The sequence below is a fragment of the Eurosta solidaginis genome, chromosome 4 (assembly GCF_040869045.1).
Source record: "Eurosta solidaginis isolate ZX-2024a chromosome 4, ASM4086904v1, whole genome shotgun sequence".
NCBI lineage: Eukaryota > Metazoa > Arthropoda > Insecta > Diptera > Tephritidae > Eurosta > Eurosta solidaginis.
The window spans coordinates 27,117,356-27,145,203 of record NC_090322.1 but is presented as its reverse complement, the minus strand read 5'-3'; the positions used below and the strand labels follow the sequence as shown (position 1 = coordinate 27,145,203).

Sequence of the window (27,848 nt, the reverse complement as noted above, 5' to 3'; positions counted from 1 at the left end):
CAAATCACGCCAGCCAATAAGGTTTCAACATAACTGACACCAAGGGAGATCAAGTTCTCTTCTTTCCCCCTTCGCCTGCTTCCAAATACGGGTGCAGATAAGAATACTATCTGTGCCTGAGCGTCTTGGAGCATACCCATAATATGACCTAGGTGTTGGCATCCACCACCACCAGGACCATAAATCGTCGGCAGGACTTTTCTCTCGTACACTGGGCGATTCCACTATTTCTCGACACGGTCCACCATTTCGACCCATACATAAAAAGAGGTATGATGAGAGATTTAAAGAGCGTTATTGACAAGAGTTACTCGCTGTTTGATTTCTAGACTAACATTGCAGAGAAGGCAGAACTTACTGAAGGAATTTCTGCGCACAAAATTTTAATATCTTTAACAAAAATTGTTCATGCTCCTTGGTACCCGTGGTCGATTTCTTTACTACTGCTATAAATAAACTTTAAATAACTCAAAAAAAATATATGTCAGTATCGAATACACTCCCAATCACACTCCAAATGGGAGGACCAAGTGAAGAGCCATGTGGTACCCTTCATTTGAAAATTGGCGCCTATTAATGGAACGAGGAGGAAACTTGCGAGCTGTTTTAAATGGTCAAAATCGTGTAAACCAGGGGCTGAAACTGTTATTCCTTTTATAATATAATTCCTTGCAAAACTATTAATTTTGGACTTTAAATATATTTGGATCAATATAAAAATTATTTTCGGATTTTTATTTTTTGAGTCCGATAGAACTAGTTAAACTCATACTTTTAAAAATAAAAGTCCCGAAATAAAAGTTAAATCAAGACTTTTATTTTTTAAGGCCGAAATAAAAGTCCCGCTTGATAACCAAGAAACAGCTTTTCCGAAATAAATTTTTTTTTTTAATTCGGATAAGCCGTTTCTTTGTTTACAAGCGGGACTTTTATTTCGGCCTTAAAAAATAAAAATACTGATTTTACTTTTATATGTGGACTTTTATGGAAAAAGTTCGAAAAATAAAAAGGATGCATGATTCGAAATGATATTGCTATAGGGATACCTGGAAACTTAAACATTTTCACCTAGGACAATTTTTTGACCAGGACTTTGTCGACTCCGAAAAAACAAATAATTTTCCATCCCTGGTGTAAACAATTAAGCATCAATCAATTTTTTTATCGATTTAATCGATTTTTTTGAGAATCGACTCCAAAAACTCGATTTTTCTAAAAATCGAATCGAATCCAGCTCTAACTCACGGAACAAATGAAAGATTGTCAGCTATTTGTGTTAAGTGTCTAAGCTAAGCAACCAAACACAATCCCAAACCAGAGATGAACTTTTCATTATACAAGAATTGATGGTTATATAATAAATAAATAATCTGAGGATATTTAGGCCGAGCTTCTCTTCGAATTTGTGTCGCGCTCCTTTTTAATTTTTCCTACAAATTGGCGGAACGTCGAATAGCAGCTGCAAGGAAGATGAGCTTTCACTGAGAAGCTTTTCATGCCAGAAATACGCTAGGAGAGTTTGCCAAACCGCTTCCGAGGGGCGACACTGCTCGGAAAAACTATTCTAAATTTATATGTTACTTCCATTTGTAAAGCAATAGAGTGATCGAACAATTTAAATTAGGAGCTTAACTTAAACGGCTTACCACTTCCGGTTAATTGCAAATAAAGATTCACCTTACGAGGGGCGACACCGCTCAGAAAAACGATTCTAAGTTTAGATGTTACTTCCATTTGTAAAGCAATAGAGTGATCGAGCAATTTAAATTAGGATCTTAACTTAAACGGTTTACCACTTCCGGTTAACTGCAAATAAAGATTCAGTAACCATTAATGGATTCTTTTTTCTTCGAATCCTTCATTGGTTGCGTATCCTCTTTTTTGGCCTTTAGAAATGAACGTTTTTCTGTTTATGTACCAAAAATATCACCGTGAGCAGTGCATTTAGGTATTACTGAATTTGTTTACTGGCCAAATTTCAGAAGATGAAACTACATTGCGCTAATCCGTTGGCAGTAGTGCCACTATAAAGTCACTCTCTACCGGGGAGTCCGATGCGCTTCAAAAGTACGTATATTTGGGAAGAGTTTTTGTCGGCGACGAGGAAAAAAAGGATTATAAAAAGTTGGCTTAATAACGAACCTACTACTGAGGTAAGAGGTAAGAAGTCTTAATACAGGGCCGAAATAGCTTTTCCTGTTTGAGCTTGGTCTCTTGGCTATATTTTACAAACGTTTTCCCATTAACAACTGATTAGTAGAATCAAAGGGAGCACGGAAGGAATATGTGGGCTTTGAACAAGGGACAGTGTACGTTAGTTATTTTTGCCAACTCGACTCTTACTTCTCTCACACACAAAAAAAAAAAACAAAACGTGAGAGTGCTACCAGTTTTCGGAGTGATATCAAAACTAATTTAGGAGTCAATGCTGTTGCTCGTTTTATTTATTAATGGCAAAAATGAACAGCAAGCCGAAATCGTGTGGTGGTAGCGTGATCCGCCTTTCACACCAAGCGTCCTGGGTCCCAGCCGAAACAACATCCACATTTTTTTTATTATTATTATTACAATTTTCAATCTACTTTTAGAATAGTTTTTTCAGCACTTCTTGGGAATGAAATTCACATATAAATTTAAGATAAATCCCATTTTTTTCATGCAATGACTACAACTTCAAACAATTAAACAAGAAAATTTAATTTTAAATGTGTTCATAACACAATGATTAAATGATTTTATTTCGACACTTAAATTGATTTTAATTACTGTTTTTTATTTTGTTAACCAGACTGGTTGTGTTTAAGTACATATTTATTGCAAAGATTAAAGTAATTTGCTAAAACAGTTGAGATATATGCTAGACATACTGACCCTTGCGCAGAAAGTGTGTAAAACTTTATTTTTTTTAGAGTATCAGGCAGATTTTCTTCTTCCCGACAATTGATTAACCTACAGTTAAAAAGTGAGCCTCGCTTCCCCTCTTCACTCTATATCCCTTTCTCTTCTACTTTACCTTCTACCGCTCCCACATGCTCTCCCGCTTCTACTTCTACTCCCATTCCTACTCCCACACCCACTGCCACTCCCACTACCACTCTCTCTTCCTCTCAAATGTTAGCTTGGTCAAAAATGGTACACCTGGACGGAATTTCAAGCAAGTCGCATACATTAGATTTTTTGGCAAACATATGTAGATCGGTCCTTGTTCTACTTTCGGGAAAGAAATGTATATTAAATAATGATCCTGTCAAGATGGTACCCCTGTGCTGAATTTCAAGCAAATCGCACCATATATACATATATTGAGAATAGGTCGGCCTTAATCCACTTCCAGGAATGAAAGGCTTCTCAAATATTTAAATGGTATAAAAGATATACATGTTTAATATTTTTATCAAATTATAGCAAAGTGTGCGAGCCCCACACTTTGTTATTTAGACTCTAAAATGTATAATTAGCTTTTCATTTACAGCAACGAGCTAATGTTATGCCAATTTCACACAGAGGCTTAATGAAATAATTAGTCAAGTTTTCTACATTAAAGCCCTAATTGAACTCAATCCTCCATACAAAAAGTTCTTAATTATCTCATTATTGCTTTATTGAATGCCCAATCGAGTGAAAAATCCAGTCGGTTTTGCTTGGTGCTTCCAATTTCATTGTCAATGTAACAAATGACATTCAAAAATAAATTATTTTCAACAATTTACAAAAAATAGAAAAACACGAAAAAATTATGGCTACTTTCCATTTTAACTATTTTTTTGTAAAAACGAAATATATTTTTGGGACTGCTGGCAGATGTTCGCTTAATGAAGCAAAAGGCCCTGTATGAAAAGGGAAACTTAATTATTTCATTAAACAGAATTGTGATTCGATTAAGTTTCTGTGTGAAAACAAAGTTCCATAGGCATCCCATAGCAAACAAAAATGGGTACGCGTTCATAGAAGGAAATCGAAAACAAATGAAATTCAATATCACGCCAAAGTAAACATTTTGCCTACTGAGAAAAGTATGAGGTGATCGCTATCACGACATCAACCAATTTACATTCTCGTTCCGTATTCAGTTTTTTTGGTTCTTATAAACAATAAATAAATTTAATTGTAGTTTATAATTAAGTTTATTACAAATTTTAGCGCATGAGCAGCATCAACACACCTTTTTCTTCCAATCATACATAGAAATAAGTAAATACCCTTTTTTTACAAGTTGCGAGTAAGCTCTACTTGTTTTGTGCGGCTTTAAGGCCTAAGTAATTACAAATGTACATATATGTATGCTATACACATACGTACATTAGGGTGGCTCTTATTCTCCAAAGTGTTCCGATTATCGATCTCACCACCCAAAAATATTGGAATAGCCCTTAAATTTGTATGTGCAAAATGTGTTGATTGAAAGGGCGAATTCATGCATTTCTTTGGTTCACCCTAATTCATAATTGTAGGAGAATTACCTTTCACTTGTTATCAATTACGTCTACAGGTTGTGATTTTAACTTAAAAAAAATTTTCAAATAATAATAAAGTTATGAAATAGAAGAGGTGCCAAGATATCAATCATGTGCATTAAGTTTAGCTTTTTATTTTGTTTTGTATTGTTTTGTTTTTGTTTTGTAGCTCATTCAATTTAGCTTTAACGACGTTCCAAGTTTCAAAACGCTATCGACTTCATATTGATTTGGAGAATTTTTTTGTGTATACACAATGAATTATTTATATTATATATGGGGCGAATATTAGCGACATCAATATGCCGCTAGTAAATAAACGCTACACAACTACAACATCAATTTAAGCCAGTGGTCGACGCGCCATACCTCAATTGAGCCAGACTTGCTTCACATTTGTACATATATTCTTACTCTCCATCGTCAGTCGTTAGCGAGACAGCAACGAATAAACATTGCGCACGGCTTTCGCACAAATTTACAAAATAACGATGGGGAAAAGAAACTGGTTAGACATCCTTTCCATATGTAGCTCATCTTCCAAACATGTTTAGGCCTGGGTTTTTACTTTTCCAATACAATATGATTTCTTTTAAATTATTTCAACACAAGTTTTCACGATTTCATTCTGGACTCCCTTTTTTTCTGAGCGAAAAAAAATTAGCATCTGCATTGCAAAAACTTACTATAGAATGATTAAAGCAACTTAGCAAAATAGAAAAAAAATTACATTAATGTATCTTTATGTTTTATTTTTAAGTAAGCTACATATTTTTTAAACATTTTGTATTTGCCTGTTTGTGGCAAATGCATTTGTTTCGGAAAAATGATTTTTTAGCGAGTGATCGCCACTATTTTTGCAATATTTGCCGTGTCCAGCCGTTTTGACAAACCCAATTTCATGCCCATTTGCATGTAAAAATATCGGTTACACTTCGAAGCGCATAAAACTTATGTAATTAACTGGGGAACTTGGTAATATTTCAAACTCTTTTTATACTCAGTTGAGCAGAGCTCACAGAGTATATTAAGTTTGATTGGATAACGGTTGGTTGTACATATATAAAGGAATCGAGATAGATATGGACTTCCATATATCAAAATAATCAGGATCGAAAAAAAATTTGATTGGGCCATGTCCGTCCGTCCGTTAACACGATAACTTGAGTAAATTTTGAGGTATCTTGATGAAATTTGGTATGTAGGCTCCTGAGCACTCATCACAGATCGCTATTTAAAATGAACGATATCGGACTATAACCACGCCCACTTTTTCGATATCGAAAATTTCGAAAAACCGAAAAATTGCGATAATTCATTACAAAAGACAGATAAAGCGACGAAACTTGGTAGATGAATTGAACTTATGACGCAGAATAGAAAATTAGTAAAATTTTGGACAATGGGCGTGGCACCGCCCACTTTTAAAAGAAGGTAATTTAAAACTTTTGCAAGCTGTAATTTAGCAGTCGTTGAAGATATCATGATGAAATTTCGCAGGAACGTTACTATTACTATATGTACGCTTAATAAAAACAGCAAAATCGGAGAAGGACCACACACACTTTTAAAAAAAAATTTTTTTAAAGTTAAATTTTAACAAAAAATTTAATATCTTTACAGTATATAAGTAAATTATGTCAACATTCACTCCAGTAATGATATAGTGCAACAAAATACAAAAATAAAAGAAAATTTCAAAATGGGCGTGGCTCCGCCCTTTTTCATTTAATTTGTCTAGGATACTTTTAACGCCATAAGTCGAACAAAAATTAACCAATCCTTTTGAAATTTGGTAGGGGCATAGATTTTATGGCGTTAACTGTTTTCTGTGAAAATGGGCGAAATCGGTTGATGCCACCCCAGTTTTTATACACAGTCGTCCGTCTGTCCTTCCGCATGGCCGTTAACACGATAAATTGAGCAAAAATCGACATAATTTTACTGAACTTAGTTCACGTAGGTACTTATCTGAACTCACTTTATCTTGGTATAAAAAATGAACGAAATCCGACTATGACCACGCCCACGCCCACTTTTTCGATATCGAAAATTACGAAAAATTTAAAAAATGCCATAATTCTATACCAAATACGAAAAAAGGGATGAAACATGGTAATTGGATTGGTTTATTGACGCAAAATATAACTTTAGAAAAAAACTTTGTAAAACGGGTGTGACACCTACCATATTAAGTAGAAGAAAATGAAAAAGTTCTACAAGGCGAAATCAACAGCCCTTGGAATCTTGGCAGGAATACTGTTAGTGGTATTGCATATATAAATAAATTAGCAGTACCCGACAGATGATTTTCTGGATCACCTGGTCCACATTTTGGTCGATATCGTGAGAACGCCTTCACATATACATCTACGGGCCGCTCGCTTTTAAAACCCTCATTAATACCTTTAATTTGATATCCATATCGTACAAACACATTATAGAGTCACCCCTGGTCCACTTTTATGGCGATATTTCGAAACGGTTTCCACCTATAGAACTAAGGCCCACTCCCTTTTAAAATACTCATTAACTCCTTTCGTTTGATACCCATATTAAAATAAAATAAAAAAATAAATGTAAGGCGCGATAACCTCCGAAGAGATCTAAGGCCGAGCTTCTCTTCCAATTTGCGTCGTGCTCCTCTTGATTTTCCCTACAAATTGGCCGGACGGGACCTACATGATTTTTTTATGCCGACTCCGAACGGCATCTGCAAGGCAGATGAGTTTTCACTGAGAGCTGTTCATGGCAGAAATACACCCGAAGCGCTTGCCAAACACTGCCGAGGGGCGACCCCGCTTAGAAAAATTTTCTTCTAATTGAAAAACTTTATTTCTAAAATTTTTGATGTTACTTTGCCCGGGGTTTGAACCCAGGGCATCCGGTGTGGTAGGCGGAGCACGCTACCATCACACCACGGTGGCCGCCACCCATATTGATACCCATATTGCACAAACGAATTCTAGAGTCACCCCTGGCCCACCTTTATGGCGATCGGCGTCCACCACTCCCTTTTAAAACCCTCATTAATACCTTTAATTTGATACCCATATCGTACAAACACATTCTAGAGTCACCCCTGGTTCACCTTTATGGCGATATTTCGAAACGGCGTCCACCTATAGAACTAAGGCCCACTCCCTTTTAAAATACTCATTAACACCTTTCATTTGATACCCATATCGTACAAACATATTCTAAAGCCACCCCTGGTCCACCTTTATGGCGATATCTCGAAAAGGCGAACACCTATAGAACGAAGGCCCACTCCCTTTTAAAAATACTCATTAACACCTTTCATTTGATACCCATATCGTACTAACAAAGTCTAGAGTCACCCCTGGTCCACCTTTATTGCGATACCTCGAAAAGGCTTCCACCTATAGAACTAAGGCCCACTCCCTTTTAAAATACTCATTAACTCCTTTCGTTTGATACCCATATTGCACAAACGAATTCTAGAGTCACCCCTGGCCCACCTTTATGGCGATATCTCGAAACGGCGTCCACCTATGGAACTAAGGATTACTCCCTTTTAAAACCCTCATTAATACCTTTAATTTGATACCCATATCGTACAAACACATTCTAGAGTCACCCCCGGTCCACCTTTATGGCGATATTTCGAAACGGCGTCCACCTATAGATCTAAGGCCCACTCCCTTTTAAAATACTCATTAACACCTTTCGTTTGATGCCCATATTGTACAAACAAATTCTAGGGTCACCCCTGGTCCACCTTTATGGCGATATCTCGAAACGGCGTCCACCTATGGGACTAAGGATTACTCCTTTTAAAATACTTATTAACACCTTTCTTTTGATGCCCATATTGTACAAACAAATTCTAGGGTCACCCCTGGTCCACCTTTATGGCGATATCTCGAAACGGCGTCCACCTATGGAACTAAGGATTACTCCCTTTTAAAATACTCATTAACACCTTTCATTTGATACCCATATCATACAAACGCATTCTAGAGTCACCCCTGGTCCACCTTTATGGCGATAACTCGAAAAAGCGACCACCTATACAACAACCACCACTCCCTTTTAAAACCCTCATTAATACCTTTAATTTGATACCCATATCGTACAAACACATTCTAGAGTCAACCCTGGTCCACCTTTATGGCGATATTTCGAAACTGCATCCACCTATAGAACTAAGGCCCACTCCCTTTTAAAATACTCATTAACACCATTCGTTTGATGCCCATATTGTACAAACAAATTCTAGGGTCACCCCTGTTCCACCTTTGTGGCGATATCTCGAAACGGCGTCCACCTATCGAACTAAGGATTACTCCCTTTTAAAATACTCATTAACACCTTTAATTTGATACCCATATCGTACAAACGCATTCTAGAGTCAGCCCTGATCCACCTTTATGGCTATATCCCTAAATGGCGTCCACCTATAGAACTATAGCCCACTCACTCATAAAATACTCTTCAATGCCTTTCATTTGATACACATGTCATACAAACACATTCCCGGGTTTCCCTCGGTTCATTTTCCTACATGGTTATTTTCCCTTATGTTGTCACCATAGCTCTCAACTGAGTATGTAATGTTCGGTTACACCCGAACTTAACCTTCCTTACTTGTTGAATCAAAAATTAAATTTGTTGTAATTTAAACTAAAATTGCCTGCTGGGATGCTCATGCTCTCGCTCTCACTAATACACTTAGATTTAAATTTTTGCCGACCACTGATCTAAGCAGACGAGACCACAAGCAGTTACGCACACATAAAAGCAGGAACAAAGAGCGCAGGCGACAATTCCTACGCATGTACACAGCAATAAAGAACGCATATGACATTACATAAACAACAGATAGACATGAATATAGCCAAATCCAATATAAGATACAGAAACGAGAAATAATTAAGCAATTATTCGAAAAAGCTGTTCATGAAAATTCTAGACCCTGGTAGAAAATAATGACGAGCCAACTGAGAGTATAAAAGCAGCGCAATCAAAGTAATATTCAAACAGTTTGATTTTAAAACTTTGTTAGTGAAGTACGCCAATAATTTCAATTGTGGTGTTCTACTACGGTAGTAGTGTTGTAAATAAAGAGCATTTTACATACAGAACATCTGAGTTTATTTATTCGATAATTCAACGATTCGTACGATAAAAGAAGGAAAAATAATAATCCAGATCACTTAAAAGTTCGCAACAATATTTATGTGGTTCTGTAGCCTTGTTGTTAAGGAGTGGATCGATTTCTAAAATTGTTTTGAAAGGTAGTAAATGTTTCTAGGGTAAAGGAATATGGACACTTAAAATTGTTCTTTTTTAGGACTTTGTATGTATTCGGTTTTTCGCTATTCGCATATTTGTAGGTGGTGAGTTCGAAATTCTAAACACTTTTTCTCCATTCACTGTAATGTAAATATATGGGACTTTCATACATTACGGACGTTCTATCCTGACACACTTGTTGGGCATAAAAACTATAGTAGACATTGGATAAGAAAATTTTCTTTTATTATAAACACGGTTGCCACACCATGTTTTCATTTGGGATCAAAATTCATCGAAAAAAGGACCAAGTCTCACAGAATTGGACCAACTGCTTGTATTATTCAATTGGTTTGTATTATTAATTTGTAATCGTAGAGAGGTCATAGACCTCACCATTTGTGGTGAAAGTATGTATGGATGTGTAAAAAAATGGCGTGTTCTAGAGGAACACTCCTTCTCAGACCACCGCTACATCGCAGTTGTGATAGACTTTTTGGTAGAACAACCGTTAAACGCAACCTGCGCAATACGAACTGGGAAACCCACAATTTTCTGCTAGGGACAAACAGGAATTGCCCTCACAAATCCCCTCTTCAATGGAGGAGCTTGAGGATCTGCGACCTTTACAACGGCACTTTCTAATGCCCTCGAACAGGCTTACCCAGAACCAAAACCACGCGGAAAGCGCAAACCCCACTGGTGGTCCCATGACCTGGACTTACTTCGCAAATCTTGCAGGACACAGTATAACAGGGCAAAAAGCCTAGACAATGAGCCACAATGGCTATTATACAAAGACAATTTAAGGGCATACAAAAAAGCCCTAAGACAGGCGAAGAGAACTTCGTGGAGAAACTTCTGCACAGGAGTGGAAAGCGTTAACGATACAGCAAGGCTGCGATGCTTGCTTTCCAAATCCCAAACAGCAATGAGCTTTTTGCGGAGGCGGTACCTGGACCAGCTCAGAAGGGGAGACTCTAGAGCTGCTCCTGGGCACACATTTTCCTGGAAACCAGAACTACCCACCAGAAGTACCTGTAACAAATCTGGCCGTAAATATACCCATAACGGAGGAGAGAGTCAAGTGGGCAGTTAAAAGCTTTAAACCTTTCAAGGCTGCCGGACCGGACGGGATCGTTCCCGCACAACTCATTACCAGATGGCTATGTCATTGCGGCCACCGTGGTGTGATGGTAGCGTGCTCCGCCTATCACACCGTATGCCCTGGGTTCAACTCCCGGGCAAAGTAACATCAAAATTTTAGAAATAAGATTTTTCAATTAGTAGAAAATTTTTCTAAGCGGGGTCGCCCCTCGGCAGTGTTTGGCAAGCACTCCGGGTGTATTTCTGCCATGAAAAGCTCTCAGTGAAAACTCATCTGCTTTGCAGATGCCGTTCGGAGTCGGCATAAAACATGTAGGTCCCGTCCGGCCAATTTGTAGGGAAAATCAAGAGGAGCACGACGCAAATTGGAAGAGAAGCTCGGCCTTAGATCTCTTCGGAGGTTATCGCGCCTTACATTTATTATTTATTTATGTCATATCTATTCTGCCTGTTTGGCTTTAAATTATATTCCGCATGCGTGGAGAAACGCTACGGTCATCTTCATTCCCAAGGCTGGTAAGGCCTCTCATTACGAGCCAAAGGACTACAGACCGATTAGTCTCTCGTCCTTTGTGCTAAAGGCCCTAGAGAGGATCATAAGTGATTTCATGACGACCACTATTGATAGCAACCTCATATCTGGCTATCAACATGCCTACATCAAGGGCAAATCCACTGAGACTGCGCTGCACAGCCTAGTCTCTACTATAGAAACATCTTTGATCGAAAAGTATTTCTGTCTAGTGGCCTTCCTTGATATTGAAGGAGCCTTTAACTATATAAGCCCAGACGCCGTCAATAACGCTTTGACGGATCTAGGCGTAACCAGGTCCCTCGTGGGACTAATCGATCAACTACTCAGGGGAAGGAAAATACTTTCATCCATGGGGAAGTCTGGTAGAATACGCTATGTCACAAGAGGCACGCCTCAGGGCGGGGTTCTTTCCCCGCTCTTATGGAACCAAACGGTGAACTCGTTATTACGAGACACACGCTGGGGTGGCGGCAAGGTTGTGGCATATGCGGACGACGTAGTTTTTGCTTATAGGGGCAAATTCCCCAAAAACCTTGTGTGACTTGATGCAAGTAGCAATGCGGGAGGGTCCAGATGCGGACTCAGCGTCAATTCAGACAAGGTGGAACTAGTTATATACACCGAACGGTACAAAATACCACCGTTAACTCTACCGGAACTAAACGGCAATATCAGCACTGCGGTTAAGAGAATCGTCCAGTTGGAGCACTAAGCCTACAGGTCACGGCAGCATACTGTGTAATTACGACTTCCCTCCTCGAAGTACAGACCGGTGTGCGAACACAACAGTTGCGGAGAGCAACTTTATAGTAAAAATTCCCAGCAGGGAAGATTGGGTGGAGCCGGGCAGGTTCCTGGATACCACAGGCAGCATTTCCATATTCACTGACGGTTCTAAGCTGGACGGTAGGATTGGAGGAGGCGTCTTTTCAAAGGACCCAGATCTCCAACTTTCTTTCAGACTACCTGATCATTGCAGCGTCTTCCAAGCAGAAGTAGCAGCTATCATAGAAGTCGCGACTCGAATAGGTACACAAAATACCGGCAAGGAAATCTTTATTTTCAGCGATAGCCAAGCGGCAATAAAATCCCTTGGTTCCTATTCATTCAACTCCGAATTGACACTAAACTGTCGCCGATCTCTTCAGGAGATGGCCCAACAGAACCGTGTACACCTCACATGGGTCCCAGGACACAGGGACATAGAGGGAAACTGGGCTGCAGACGAACTTGCTAGGCAGGGTACGACCAGACAGATTCTTCCTGGCAAAGAACGCCTAGGTATGCCTTTTGCCACTACTAACCCCGGGGTGTAGAACATCAAAGCAATCCTGGCCTAAATGGGATACTAAGAGATCCCGTCACGTATACACCCTAAGCAGGGACAAAATCTCCTCAATTGTAGGAGTTCTGACTGGGCACTGCCTCATCGGACGGCATGCGGAAAGGCTAGGAGCGCCCTTTCGACGATGCTGCAGAAATTGTAGAGAAGACGAGGAAGAGGAAACGGTGATGCGCCTCATCTGCAACTGCCCGGCGTTAAGTGGCCCCAGACAACGCTGTCTGGGAGCTCCCTTCCTGAGCAATCTCCGCCAGGTCTGGGAGCATGATATAAGGGGCTTGGTAGCTTTTATCAGGTCCTCGAAATGGTTCGAAGAGGAGGGCTAATGGTGTCTTTCTGTGGTATCACAACGGTCGAATTCTCTGTAAAATCTTTAATTTCAGGTTATTTCCATGGTTTTCTACAAAAAATTTTGATTAAGCGATTGGAAGACTTTGTGAATTGTCTAAATATATGTATATATGTTAAAAATATCAAATGGTTGTACAAACAAAAATAAAGTGTATTAATAGGTATTGCGTTTTTTCACTAGGATTAGACTGCTTTGGTAAAGTACAATAGCACACACACTTTCGTTTAACAAAAGGCCTTATATAAATATAAGTATGTTTCAACGAAAAACGTTATAGGAAAACGGCACGTGTTGCGTTTTATTGACATAAAAATGTTATCTTTTTATACAAAATTTCTCCCGAGCTCGGTTGTATCAATTTCATAATAAAATCAGTCCTAAAAGTTAAAAAAAGGAATCGTTTCCGATAGCTGGGTATTCAAATTTTTTTTTTAATAATACGTGAACTTGTAACAGCAGCTTTACGATCTCACCCTGTTTCCCACTTGGTGCAACCCTGTTGTCTATTGTGAATGGACAACAGGTGTTGAAACAAGTTGGAAACGGGGAGTTCGGCAAAAAAAGAAAAAAGGCGGCCATCATGAATGTAGTATAATTTCCTTGACATCCTTTTGAGTGCAGCCTCCGATTGAATAAAAAGAAAATTGTACTTTTTATTCAAAAGAAGTAAAGTGTTTTAATTTCCTTTAATTCGGGTCAATAAACATTAGAAACCCGTAAAACAAACATTACAGGAATTGCTAAGACGAAGGCACATATATGGAGGCGGCGCCCTCCACGTCGACATCTGGCTGCCATCAATTTGCCGGCTTGGGGTAACACAGAGGAGTTCACATGGCGACCGTGACCAAGATAGGTGGTGGTGTGGAATATTTTTTCGCGAACATATGAAAAGTGGCAGTGCGTGAAAAGGAAAAATTCACAATTCTAATAAATTAAATTAAAAATACATGTAATTACAACAGAGATAATACAATAATCGCTTAAATTATAGAAAATATATAAAAACTACAACTAAATATATCGGAAATAACCCTAACCTAAATACTTGGAGAAAAGAAAATTTTTAATAAAAGAAACTAATACGACGATTAATTTAAACAGAGATAACACAAAATCTATGAAATAATAGAAACAACTAAAACCAAAGATATAAGGGAAATCACGCCACTACATAACGGCAGAGTATTCGCCGTTTTTCATCCACCAGCGAACACCAGCAGCGACGCAGGCAGCAGATGAAGCAGCAAAGCCATAAGTATATATTTATGTGTTCAATATTTTTCCGTATACATACATATGTACACTTTAAAATTTTTTTGATTAAACGCGGTGCGTCCGCAAAACATATTAAACATTATATAAAACAATTAGGTATCCATTTGAATTTGAATCTAATTTTGAACTTTTTTTCGCGTCAAACAACTATTAATAAAATTTACAAAAAAAAATTTTTTTGAACAAACTGGAAAAAAAAATTTAATTGGTGATACACAACCGAAACTCGTATTTTCATTTGCAGTAATGCAAATCTATATTTGGAAATCATAAAAATTTTTATAAAGTGTGTATGTATATGCATATAATACATAAATTGTGGTTAAAAGAGAATATATTGCATTTTAAAATTACCTATGCATATACATTGACACACTTTGTGAAAATTTAATTACTTTTGAACACACTCAATACTTTTAAAACACTTTAAAAATTTACTACATTAAAAACTTTATTAAATTCTTAATACATTCTATACTTTGAAAATACTTTAAATTATAAAAAAAAAATCAACAAAAAAAAAATGATAAAACAAAATTAAATTTAATACAAAAAAAAAAAAATTTTCTCAAACAAAAATATATACAAAAAAAAATTTTGTTGTGAAACGGTGCGGCCGACACGTTAAATAAATAAAACATATTTTCGACGAAAACGGCGCGTCCGTAAAACCCTAAAACTGAATGCTTTTTTTAGTGCAACGGTGCGGCCGTCACGTAAAATTTAATACTTTTTTGTGCGGTCGTCACGTTAAACAATTGTAATAAATATTAAATTGCAATAAATATATTTCGGTTAACATCAATATCGTCTTACGGCAATTGGAAAACTAGATCAGGATTCTCTCTTGTATACCGTATATGGTAGCACACCTGGTATAAACAACATTTTTTTTAAAAGCCATAATTTAACTGATTGTTCACAGGGAATACAACTCAACTCTCTTTCAAGTGATTCCACCTTCCAATTAACTAACAAATTTATTTAATTCATTAATTTTACTTCAACATTCAATACAAAATTCAAAATTTCGTTTTCATTCAAATTCGTTCATATTCATACCTCAAAGCTCCAACTTTTTCACAATTCGATTTAGATTATAAAATCATTTCAACCTTCTTTTTCATTCAAATTTCTTAATATCCAAGCATACAAAGCTGCAAGTGTAAGAGTCTTTCTTCTGCTAATGTCAAATTTCGAAACAAAATTCAAAGAATTGAGGAGAATTTCTTTAAAATTAAAAAACGCGTTTTGCATACAGGTCGTTCCTTACCGACAAGGCAAGAGAAGTTAGATGAATATTAAAATTCTTTAATTGAGGCATATATAGGCCAATTGCTGTGAATAAAAGTTTATCACGTTGTAGGGAAGAATTAATTAAATGTTTTACAAAACTCAACTGCACAGTTAAAGTACCAACCAACTACAGCGACTTAGTCCAAGATAACACTTTTATATCAGATACTGATCGGGAAGAAAAAGAATCCTTCGACGCATAAAAAGAAGAACTCTCTGACTCATCAAAGCCGGAAACGCTCGACAGTAGTATCGGCGAACAAAGTTGTTGTTTACCTCATACTGAAAATATTTCATTGCAAGAAAACTTCTGTGGTTTCAATAACCCAGTCGTTACATCAAACAATTCTTTAGGGCTTTTAACAAATTTTTCAAATTCCAACCAATCTCGTACCAATTTTCTAGAACCAACAATAATGGCTACACCAGAGCAAAAGAAACAGTTTATTGGGTCGTGGGCGCCCTTATTTAGGGAAAACTATAACGGTGACCCCCTAGCGCTAGACTCCTTCATAGATAAAATTGAACAAGTAGAAGGCTGTATAGATCTAGATCTTATGCCAACTTTTATTTCACTTGTTAAATCGAAGCTCGGAGGGAAAGCAAGAGAAGCAATTCCGACAAATATAACATCTATTAAAGATGCGCTTAAAAGTCTAATAAAGCCAGACAATTCAAAAATCGTTGCAGGGAAAATAGCTTCACTAAAAGTTACAAACAATAATTTAACCGAGTTTGCTAAACGAGTAGAGGAATTATCTGATGCTTTAGAGAGGTCTCTAATTATCGAGGGCATATCAAAAGCCAAAGCGCACGAGATGGCAGTCGAACAGTCAGTAAACGTTTGTAGGCTAAATACGCGATCAGACTTAGTCAAAGCAATTCTCGCATCAACCTCTTTTAGTGACTCAAAAGACGTCGTAGCAAAAATGATAGTCGAACAAAACAATCAGGCTACAGAAAGACAGGTATTAGCTTTTCGATCAAGGTTTAACAATCAAACCAACGCAATAACAATAGAAGTAATAACTACTACAACAACAACAATAGTAATTTCAATAGGTTCAATAACAATAATAATTTCAATAGGTACAACAACAATAATAACGGTAGATACAATAATAACAATCAAAATAGGCAAAACAACAACTATAGGCAAAACAACGACAATCGAAACAATAGTAACTCGCGTAACACTAGCAACAGTCAAAATAGGCTAGAAAACAGAACCAATACTAACGCCGGAAGTTCAAATACGCGAAATAATGCAAACGTTCGCTCTTTAAACCTATAAGGAAATAAGCGAATAAATATTAAAAATATTTTTTGTCTAAACCTAAATTACTCAGATTTTATCGAAATTTATATAACCGGATCTACCAAATTACGTACATTTTTACTAGATACACAAGCTGATATTTCTTTGATTAAAATTTCAAGCTTAAATAAGCAAATTCCAATTATCTCTGACGATATAGTTAATATCACTGGCGTTACAGCAAATTCTGTTCCTACCATAGGCAAAATAAGCATAGACCTAAATTGTTCTAATAATCTAGTCGAACACAGCTTACATGTGGTAAAAGATGACTTCAATATCCCATCAGACGGTATATTGGGTAAAGATTTTCTTCATTATAACAAATGTGTAATAAATTATTCAAATAGTAGCATCTCATTCTGGGCAAATAAAGAAAAAGTCATTATGCCAATCCTACACGGAACGGAAAGAGTGTGTATTATACCACCAAGATGCGAAGTTTTTCGAATTTTCGACTTAGGTCACTCAACAACTCCACTTTTCGTTGAATCTCAAGAAATACAAAAAGGCGTATTTACCGCAAGATGCATTACAAATTCCAATAATCCAGTCATAAAATTAATCAATACCACAAGTGATATACAATTCGTACACAAAAATTCTATTAAAGCAGAAAACTTATCAAATTATCACGTCTATGTAATCGACAAAACTAAGTCAGATGAGAAGCGAATTAACGAAATAACTTCGATTTTAAAAGATCAAATTCCAAAAGATGCACCATCTGAACTTTTAGATCTATGCATACAATATGCTGACATGTTCGCGCTTGACAACGATAAAATGACGTTAAATAATTTTTATGAGCAGAAATTGCGGTTAACTGACAACGAACCAGTGTATATAAAGAACTATCGTCTACCCTATTCGCAGCGGGAAGAAATTAACAGACAAGTTACAAAATTACTAGAAAATGATTTAATAGAAGAAAGCTATTCTAACTACAACAGTCCTCTTATCCTAGTTCCTAAAAAGAAAATAAATGGCAAAAAAGCATACCGAATGTGTGTTGATTTTCGCGTAGTTAACAAGAAACTAATAGCCGACAAATTCCCATTAGCACGAATCGATGATATTTTAGACAATCTTGGCAGAGCCAAATTTTTTTCAACCTTAGACCTTTTTTCTGGATTTCACCAAATACCATTACACATAGATTCACGCGATATAACCTCATTATCTACTGATCGCGGAGCGTATCGATGGAAGGTATTGCCATTTGGTTTGAACATTGCACTAAACTCGTTTTCAAGAATGATGACCATCGGATTTTCAGGAATACCACCTAATGTAGCTTTTCTGTATGTAGATGCCATTATAGTCATCGGCTGTAGCGAATCCCATCACATTAAAAATTTGTCTAAAGTATTCAATACTTGTAGATCATTCAACTTTAAACTCAATCCAAATAAATGTAATTTTCTAAGACCAGAAGTAACCTTCCTAGGACACAAATGCTCAGCTGAAGGTCTGTCACCAGACGAATCTAAAATAGACGCAATTCGTAACTATACTAAGCAAACAGACAAGGACGCTGTAAGAAGGTTTGTAGCTTTTGCCAACTACTACAGACGCTTTATTCCAAACTTTGCATCTCTGGCAGCACCTCTGAATAGACTGAATAGAAAAAGAGTAGAATTTAACTGCCACGAAGCATGCGATAAAGCTTTTGATGCACTAAGAGCATCCCTAATGTCACCAAAGATATTACAATACCCAGATTTTTCCAATCAGTTTACCATTACAGTAGACGGGATATAGAGCAATACTCAGCCAAGAACATCAAGGTAGCGATTTACCCATATGCTATGCGTCCAAATCTTTTAATGAGGCAGAACAAATGAAAGCCATCATTGAGTTGGAATTATTAGCCATTTATTTTGCTATTAAACAATTCAGACCAACCTTTTATGGAAATCACTTTATTGTCTATTTATTCACTATGAAAGACCCATCTTCAAAACTTTCTAGAATTAGACTTGAGTTGGCAGAATACAATTTCACAATAGAGTACATAAAGGGAAAATCAAATGTAGGAGCTGATGCACTTTCTCGTATAACCATTGGCGAAATAAAAGAAGCAACCAAAAATATATTTGCAGTTCAGACTAGGGCAATGAGTAAGAAAAAATATAGACTTATGTGAAAAAATACAAACATTAAACGTTTATGATAAATTCACTCATAACTTTTCAAAAAAAAATTCCTCGTATTAGATCAGAAATATTTCATGACAAAAACAATAAACAATTTCTAAGAATATGCGCGCATATAAAGCATAAAAGAACGATTTTACTTGATTTTGAATTTTCTAACGAAATAAAGAATTTCGATACTTTACTTTCGAGGCTAGAAAAAGAAGCCGGAAAACTTAATATTAAGGAAATAGAATGGCCAAAAACGATTTAATTTTCAAATACATTACAACTACAAATTTTAAAGAAAGAGGAAATAAGTTTTTACAATTTTTAAAAATTATTTTAATGGATCCAATTGATACAATCACTGATCACTGATTTTAATATATGGTGCTATGAAATCCATTAAATCGGATTTAGGAACTGAATTCAAAACTGAAATTTTTGCAAATTTAACCAGTTTATTAAATATTGATCACAACTTTTCTACATCATATCATCATGAAACCGTAGGAACTGTCGAAAGAAACCATTGAGTTTTCAATGAGTACCTACGCGCGTACTTAAATGATTCCTTTGATGATTGGTATACATATTTCAGATATTTTACGTTTTGGCATAACACAACGCCAAATACGGTATTCGATAATAAACTCACTCCTTTTGAACTAGTTTTTGGTAAAAAGGCCATTGTGCCATCCGAATTGAAGAACGAAACAATCGAACCCATTTATAATATCGAAAATTATTCAAAAGAAGTAAAGTACCGAATGCAAAAATGCCACGCCTTGGCCAAAGAGTTAGTAGAAAAACACAAAATAAGAAATAAAGATGTATACGACAAAAATGCAAAACCCATAGTAATAAACATAAACGACATGGTTTTAGTTCAAAAAGAACCACGTGAAAAACACAAAAACATATATCAGGGCCCATATTTAGTAACAAATATAGACGGTGTAAATGTAACCATTTTTGATAATGAAAACAAAAAATACAAAACGGTACATAAAACCCGCATAAGAGGAGTACCTAGATAAATAAAATCGGATGTACCCAATTTGATTTTGAGATAGTCAAAAAAAAATTTTTTTATTATTTCATTACGCTAATAAAGCAAATTTAAATCAAATTTATCATACTTTAAAAACATACTTAATTTAAGTAAAAGCAAATCTAAATAAAATATGTCAAACGGTGAAAACAATACATAATGTAAGTAAAATAAACAAATAGAAAATGTATGTATAAGTTACTATAACTATACAAAACCGATGTAAATGAAATTTTGAAGTACAAAGAAAACAAACAAAAAAAAAAGATATAAAAACATATTAATATTCATATATGTAAATATGTAGGCTTAAAGCACAGATAAATGTAATTAATTAAATTAACTAAGCTAACTTACAGCAAAAAGAGAATATTACATAAACTATTAATATTCATATATGTAAATATGTAGGCTTACAATAAATGGAAAACTAAGCATAACAAATATAAGTACAAATAAATGTAATTAATTAAATTAACTAGATTACCTAGCTATATCTGCCGCAAAGGGTCTAATTTTAAATGTAATTAATTAGATTAACTAAGATATCTTAAGTATATCTGCCACAAAAGCCAAACATTCGTTCAATTTTCCATTTGGGATGAATTTAAAACCACACCACCCAAAAAACTTGAAGCCGACAAACTTGATCAACTTGTCGACTTCAACCTTTTTTTCGAAAAGGGGGATGGTGTAACAGCAGCTTACGATCTCACCCTGTTTCCCACTTGGTGCAACCCTGTTGTCTATTGTGAATGGAAAACAGGTGTTGAAACAAGTTGGAAACGGGGAGGTCGGCAAAAAAAGAAAAAAGGCGGCCATCATGAATGTAGTAAAATTTCGGCAGTAACGAGCGTGGACATCTTTTAAGTGCAACCTCCGATTGAATAAAAAGAAATTGTGTTCGCGACGATTATTAGGAGTTAACCCTAGGTGAAACTACGCTTTGCACGAGATATACAGGCAAAAGTGTGACTATTTTATGTATCTCTATTTCTTTTCAGCAGATGCAGCAGTGCCAATTCCAAAGACCGGGGTTAGGTTCGAAGCCTCTCTGGAGCTTGCGAACGAGGGACAATCCCTTCGCAAGGAGCTACTCCTGAAAATTTTTGAACGGTTTGCGAGATTTTGATGCAAAAACCCCGGATCTTTCCGAAATGGCCAACACGTTGATTTCCTTAAATACATATAAACAAAAACTTTCCTAAATATTATTTTTTTAAATAGAAAAATCAAGCTTTTAAAATAAGAACACCGGCGTACGCCGGTATATAATAGAGCCTACGCCGCCGCCGCCGATAAAGTGATCGGCGTAAACCTCTAATAGGTATGGCGTTTCTACACTTTCATATAACAAAGTCTTATATAAATATATGTTTTAACGAAAAACGTTAGAGGAAAACGGCACGTGTTGCGTTTTATTGACATAAAAATGTTATTTTTATACAAAATTTCTCCATAGCTCGGTTGTATCAATTTAATCATAAAATCATTTCTAAAAGTTAAAGAAATCGTTTCCAATAGCTGGGTGACCAATTTTTTTTAATAATACGTAAACTTAATTCTTTAGTCCTTCGTTTACCAATACACTTTTACGCTTCAATTTTCCCATCTATGGCCTAGATTCAGTAAGTGCGCGGTTTGAAACGTACACTTTTTTCCATATAATTTGTTTTGGAGAAAAGTGTACATTTCAAAACTCACATTTTTTGAAGCTAGCCACAGTCCTCAGATTAACCATTGATAAGTCTTCAAAGTTTCAACTGTGTAGTAATGGAATTTTGATCACATCTAACTAGGTACGAGAAATAAGCTAAGAATTTTATTATTAAAGTTTCTGGGGTACTGCTCTCCATCGGAAATAATTTGACACAAAGCGTTTAGTAAGGTCAAACTTTCCAAATTTTTAAATAGGATTTCTTTGTAAAATTTTTGAGGGACACTTTTTGTTTGGTACGTCGATATGCTCGTATTGCTTCTCAAAATAACTTGAACATAAATTAAGGGAATGGCAAGTGTACTTAATATAAAGCAAATTAGTGCCATGCTTTAATTTAGTTTACAATTCAAGAATGGCCTTATCAATGGTAAGCTCCGTCAAATTTCTTTGATGTTCAACTTCAACTTTTTTTTAAACTCCAATAGTGACTAAAATCTATTACGAAAAGTGTTTGATAGCCGATCGAAATATTTTGTCACCAAAACAAGATTTTCTCATTAGACGCTTGTTGCAGCGATGTTTTTTGTTGGTCAAAAATAGATTTCAACCTGTTCGGATGTTGCAGTCTCTTTTTTTTTTTTTTTTTGTAGTAAACTCTGAATTTTAAATGCAAATAACAAATTTCATGTTCATATTTAATGTAATTAGCAAAATATGACGAAATTAAATTCTTAAGTTTTCTCATAATTTGTTTTTCAACTTCACCACAAAATATGAAAAAATCGGTTTCAAATAAATTTATAACGAAATAAGATGGCGGATGCGCGTTCATATCAACTAATATGGAGCTAAGTGCCACCTTTGTAAATGCTTAAATGATTGAAGGACTACGATAAAATTTTGAAGAGGATGAAATTGTATCGTATATTCTTAGACCATTTTGGGACTACTACAGCACCGTTTCGTGAGCATTTCGGTATCACTTCAGAATCATTTCCAGACGTTATCGGAGCCAATTCCGAACAATTTATGGATCGTTTGCGGTTTATTTCATGTATAATTTCGGAACAATTTGAGGATAATTTCAAGACTATTTCGAAATAAAAACTGTTCCGAGACAGTTTTAAAAAATTAATTTAATTTGCCAACTCTGGAAAATCGTAGAATATTACTCGGGGTAATGTTCCTGCATAAGCTAATTCTAGGTGAGGTTGACTCCTCTGAGCTGCTAAGTCGATTGAGCTTTGCAGTTCCTGCTAGGACGTCCAGACACTACGTGCCCTTCCATTTACCCCTGTGTCGTAGACATTTTGGCAAAAATGATCCTATACGTGTTTGGTGCTCGTACTATAACGACTTGTATAATTGCATTAGTATCGTTGTTCGTTTGTTGCCTTACGCAATGGTATACTTTTCAGTCTCAACTGATATCTTAAAGTTTATTTGTTTAATTTGTAAAGATAGTTTAATTTTAGTTCTTGTTCAATGTTAAAAGAAATTGTAAATTTTTAATTTATTCCATTGTTAATTCTATACTTGTATATATTTTTACGCTATCTTTTTTTTATGTTACTTTCCTTTGTATTTTGTTAGTCGACCACTCTTGTTAGTTGACTTTAAATAATTAAATAAATAAATAAATAAATAAATATACATATGTAGTAACTTTATATTTGATTACCCTTTAATATCTTCTATATAAGCCCAATAATTGGACCTATATTTTGTTTCTTAGAGTACGCTTACACAGCCACCGATTTTGATCGCCCGATGTCGGTCGTAAATATCCGTCCGATAAAAATAAACACATGTATTTAGATGAGCGTGTGTACATTTCAACCGATCACCGAATTGTTGTCGGCCGTTGTCGTTTTTCACTACAATTTTACCAACCGATAAATTGCGTGCATTTACTATGAAAAATTAATTACTTGTGCGGTGGACTGAAAAATTGATTAATTGTGTACAAAACAGGCGCGCTTTATGGGATAAGCAAATAAAAGCATAAACGCAAGCGTATTTTTGCGAAAAAGTAAAATGTAAGAAAAAAAACTGCCGGCCGATAATCGGTTGCAATTTCAACACCAGCCCGGCCGATTTCATCAGCTGATTGCAATTTTTCGGTTTATCGGTGGCTGTGTAAGCGTACCCTTAGAGAACAACATATGCGTCTTTCAAATGAAACATTTTCTAGGCAAAACTTAACTTTTTTTGCTCTTGGTTGACACTTTTACGGAAACACCCCTATGTATGCATAACATCGCTATTTGTATATATATATATGGGGTATTCCATCCCATTTCGACCAATTTTGAACCCGACCCCTTTAGAATTGGCTGAAAGTTTTTCTTCGTTTTCTAGCTTACGAAAGACGTTTTTCAGAATTTTTTCAAATTTTTTCATCCAACTCAAAAAAAGTTAAGAATTTTTAAAAAAACACCGTTTTTGTTTTCAAAATGCTATAACTTTTTCAAAAATTGACCGTTTGGGATCTTTTTTTTTTTAATTTGTTTTTAAATGTACTTTTCGGAAAAAATATAAAAAAATGTTTAAAGTTTTTTTTTGTAATTTTTCAGTTTTTCGAGATTCTTCGAATTTCGCCATTTTTTTTTCTTATAAAAAACTTCAATCAATTCTGCAATCATCCCCACTAATCCCGGAGTGGGCCGATGATTTTTTTTTTTATTTAATTGAAAAAAAAAAAACTTTTTAAAAATTTTTTTGTATTTTTTCCGAAAAGTACATTTAAAAACAAATTTAAAAAAAAAAAAGATCCCAAACGGTCAATTTTTGAAAAAGTTATAGCATTCTGAAAACAAAAACGGTGTCCAACTCAAAATAAGTTATGATTTTAAAAAAAAAACGGTGTTTTTTTCAAAATGCTATAACTTTTTCAAAAATTGACCGTTTGGGATCTTTTTTTTTTAATTTGTTTTTAAATGTACTTTTCGGAAAAAATACAAAAAAATGTTTTAAGTTTTTTTTTTTAATTGAAGTTTTTTATGAGAAAAAAAATAAAAAAAATGGCGAAATTCAAAAAATTTCGAAAAACTTAAAAATTACAAATTAAAACTTTAAAATTTTTTTTGTATTTTTTCCGAAAAGTACATTAAAAACAAATTTAAAAAAAAAGATCCCAAACGGTCAATTTTTGAAAAAGTTATAGCATTTTGAAAACAAAAACGGTGTTTTTTTAAAAATTCATAACTTTTTTTGAGTTAGATGAATAAATTTGAAAAAATTTGAAAAAATTCTTAAAAACGTCTTTCGTAAGCTAGAAAAAGAAGAAAAGCTTTCAGCCAATTCTAAAGGGGTCGGGTTCAAAATTGGTCGAAATGGGATGGAATACCCATATATAGCTGTATGTAAGCGCATAAGTTGTTTATAAAAACGTGACTGGAATCACTAAAATTCTAATACACAAAAATATGCTCTATTAAGTGAACTAAATTTTAAATCAACTAAGCACGATTTTGACAAGCAGTTAAATACTGGTTTGTATGTGTGTATGTTAGTTACCCTCACTAGGGTAGGCACCTTGTCGTTAGTGTGAGGGCTTAGCCTAACTCTATAGCGCCCGACTATGAGGCGGAGCTATTTAGGACTGACATCTACGCCGTTTCGCCTCATAGGAGGGCGGCGGGATGTCGGGTACCAAGAACTGCCAACCCCCTAATCCAGGGTGTTATGCGGACCGTGCCTATTGGACGATTTGCGGCCAGGGGATAAATTCGGCTGTTTTCGAACGGAGCCTTCCCGATACCGGGCCACCTCGGGAAGTATTGATGGCGTTACCACAGTGAGGGACCGCTGAGCCCGCCTTGTCGGGCAGGTGGTCGCACGACCAAGATGAACGACTCATTAGCTGATTGTAATAAGGACGATGATAAGAGGACTGAGTCGCAAGCCAAGGACGATAAATACGCATTAAGCGATGCGTCGGACTCGGGGAGCGAGAGTAGTGCTGATTCAATGAACTCCGTGTTGGAGAAGCATACAAATGAAAACGGAGTAGAAGAGTGGAGAAGGGTACGGAGCAGAGGAAGTAAAAGAGCTCTCTCGCAGTACCGTGCAGCACTAAGAATTGTACAACGCTTGGGAACAGTGGTCGACCCAACAGAAGTGGAGATGGGTCCATGAAGCGGTAGAAGTAGGGTAGTAGGGGGCAGTTCAAAAGGTTTGCTGCGAGAAACCCTCGGTTATACAACCGATACGAGGAGGAAGAAGCGTCGAATGGCAGAATGAAGAGGCAACGTTCGGCGGAAGGCGACAAGCCTGCTTTCAAGAGGCAGAAAGAACCCAGTCCTAGAGCCCCGAGGCAGGGCAGTCGCATAGGCAAGACAGGTAGGCCCAAAGCTGTAAGACAGATGGGTCCCAATAGCGAGGTAGCAACTACCTCGAAAGCTGCGAGTCAGAGGGAATTTCCAACTACGAAAGTAGGATATAAGCCAAAGGGAGATAACGCCAAGACTCCGGCTTTCTCGGAGGTGTTAAAGGGAGTTAACGCTAAGACTCCGGCTTTCTCGGAGGTGCCAAAGGGAGATAACACTAAGACTCCGGCTTTTCCCGAGAAGGTGAGTGATGTAGCAAAGCAGTCCCTGACTGTGGCGCTGGTTGATCGTAGCAGTCTTTTCGGACAAATGACTACTGAAAGGTGGAGATCTGTGGAAAGGGAGCATATTAGCTTAATGCTTAAGATGATGCGGGAACAAGCAAGTAAGCCCAACCTTTGATTCGAGGGGATGGTATAATGGTGTGAAGATGATAGCGTGCGACAACATCGCGAGCTTGCGGTGGCTGGAGGAAGTGGTTCCAAACGTCCAAAGGCAAGGCACGAGCGCGCGGTTTGAGGTGGTGGATAAAGCGCAAATCCCCATGCACAGTGTTCCGTGTAGAACAAGCTAGCTGGACAAAAGCAAAGTTTTTTTCCAAGAATATTGTAATGGAAAATGAAAGAAAACAACAAAAAAACGGGATTTTTGCACACATTTGTTTTTTTTTCGCTTATTATATCTTGAGTAATTGAAGTAAGTAAGCAGGAGTGGCCGTAATTTGCGTTGATTAATTTACAAAAATAGTGTTGAATATTACTTTTCATAATACTTTTAATCAAACACTTTTACATAATTTTTGTGATGGATTCTAAGCTGGAAGGTAAGTTGAATTTTTTAATAGTAATCTTTTCGCAATTAGAATATTTTTAATATATTTAAGATTCCGTTATTAGGAAGAAAAGGTACTTTTACCTACATTTTTAATTTTGGAAAGGGAAAAGTTATATGTACCCGCGTGTACCCGCGCCAAATGTTACATATTGTTACGAATATTAGCAACACTAAGGGGTACTGTCAACTCTAAGCGATGCTAAGAGTTACTTGTATGCACATCCATAAATCAATCATTATGTATCTACATAAACGAATCAAGCATTATGTCTACACATATGTACGTACACGTAGCGGAGAAGCAACGCACAAACACATGCATTATCTGAGATATGCAATATAATTGTGGAAGTGTCGCTCACAAACACACGCGCATGAGCTGTGAGAGAAGCTATAACAATTGTGCATCTGTAGTTGAGAAACTTATAGCAGATAACCAACTAGTACATTCTAGAACAGAAAAGACTAGAAGTATGCAACGAGGAAACCAGACAGTATAAAAGGCGACAACAGTAGAGGCGCAGAAATCTGTTAGAGTTAAGCAAGCTATCAGTAAGCGAAGTATAAGCGTTATTGTGAAGTACTTTAATAAAAGCCATTTTGCATTATTGAAGAGTGGAGTTATTTATTCAACAGTTTAGTGATTCGAACCTTAGTAGAAGATTTGAAATAAGAGGAATTGCAGTAAATTCGTTACAATTGGTGTCAGAAGAGGAATTGTTGAATAAATTCGAGAGGACAACAAGGACATGGCAAAGTTCAGTGAATTGAAGATCCTGCTACTGAAGGAGTTGGAGAGCCGTGGATTGAATACAACCGGCATTAAACTCGAACTTCAGGCACGACTACGAGAGGCAATGGAAGCAGAAGGAATTAACGTGGAAGAG

General features: G+C 36.2%; 1 protein-coding gene across 2 annotated transcripts in view; it reads right to left on the bottom strand.

The window, feature by feature from the left end:
- The window catches only part of csw (corkscrew), a 183,780-nt gene that overhangs the window by 135,603 nt on the left and 20,329 nt on the right, over positions 1–27,848 (bottom strand). The gene's annotated exons all lie outside the window — the stretch shown is intronic.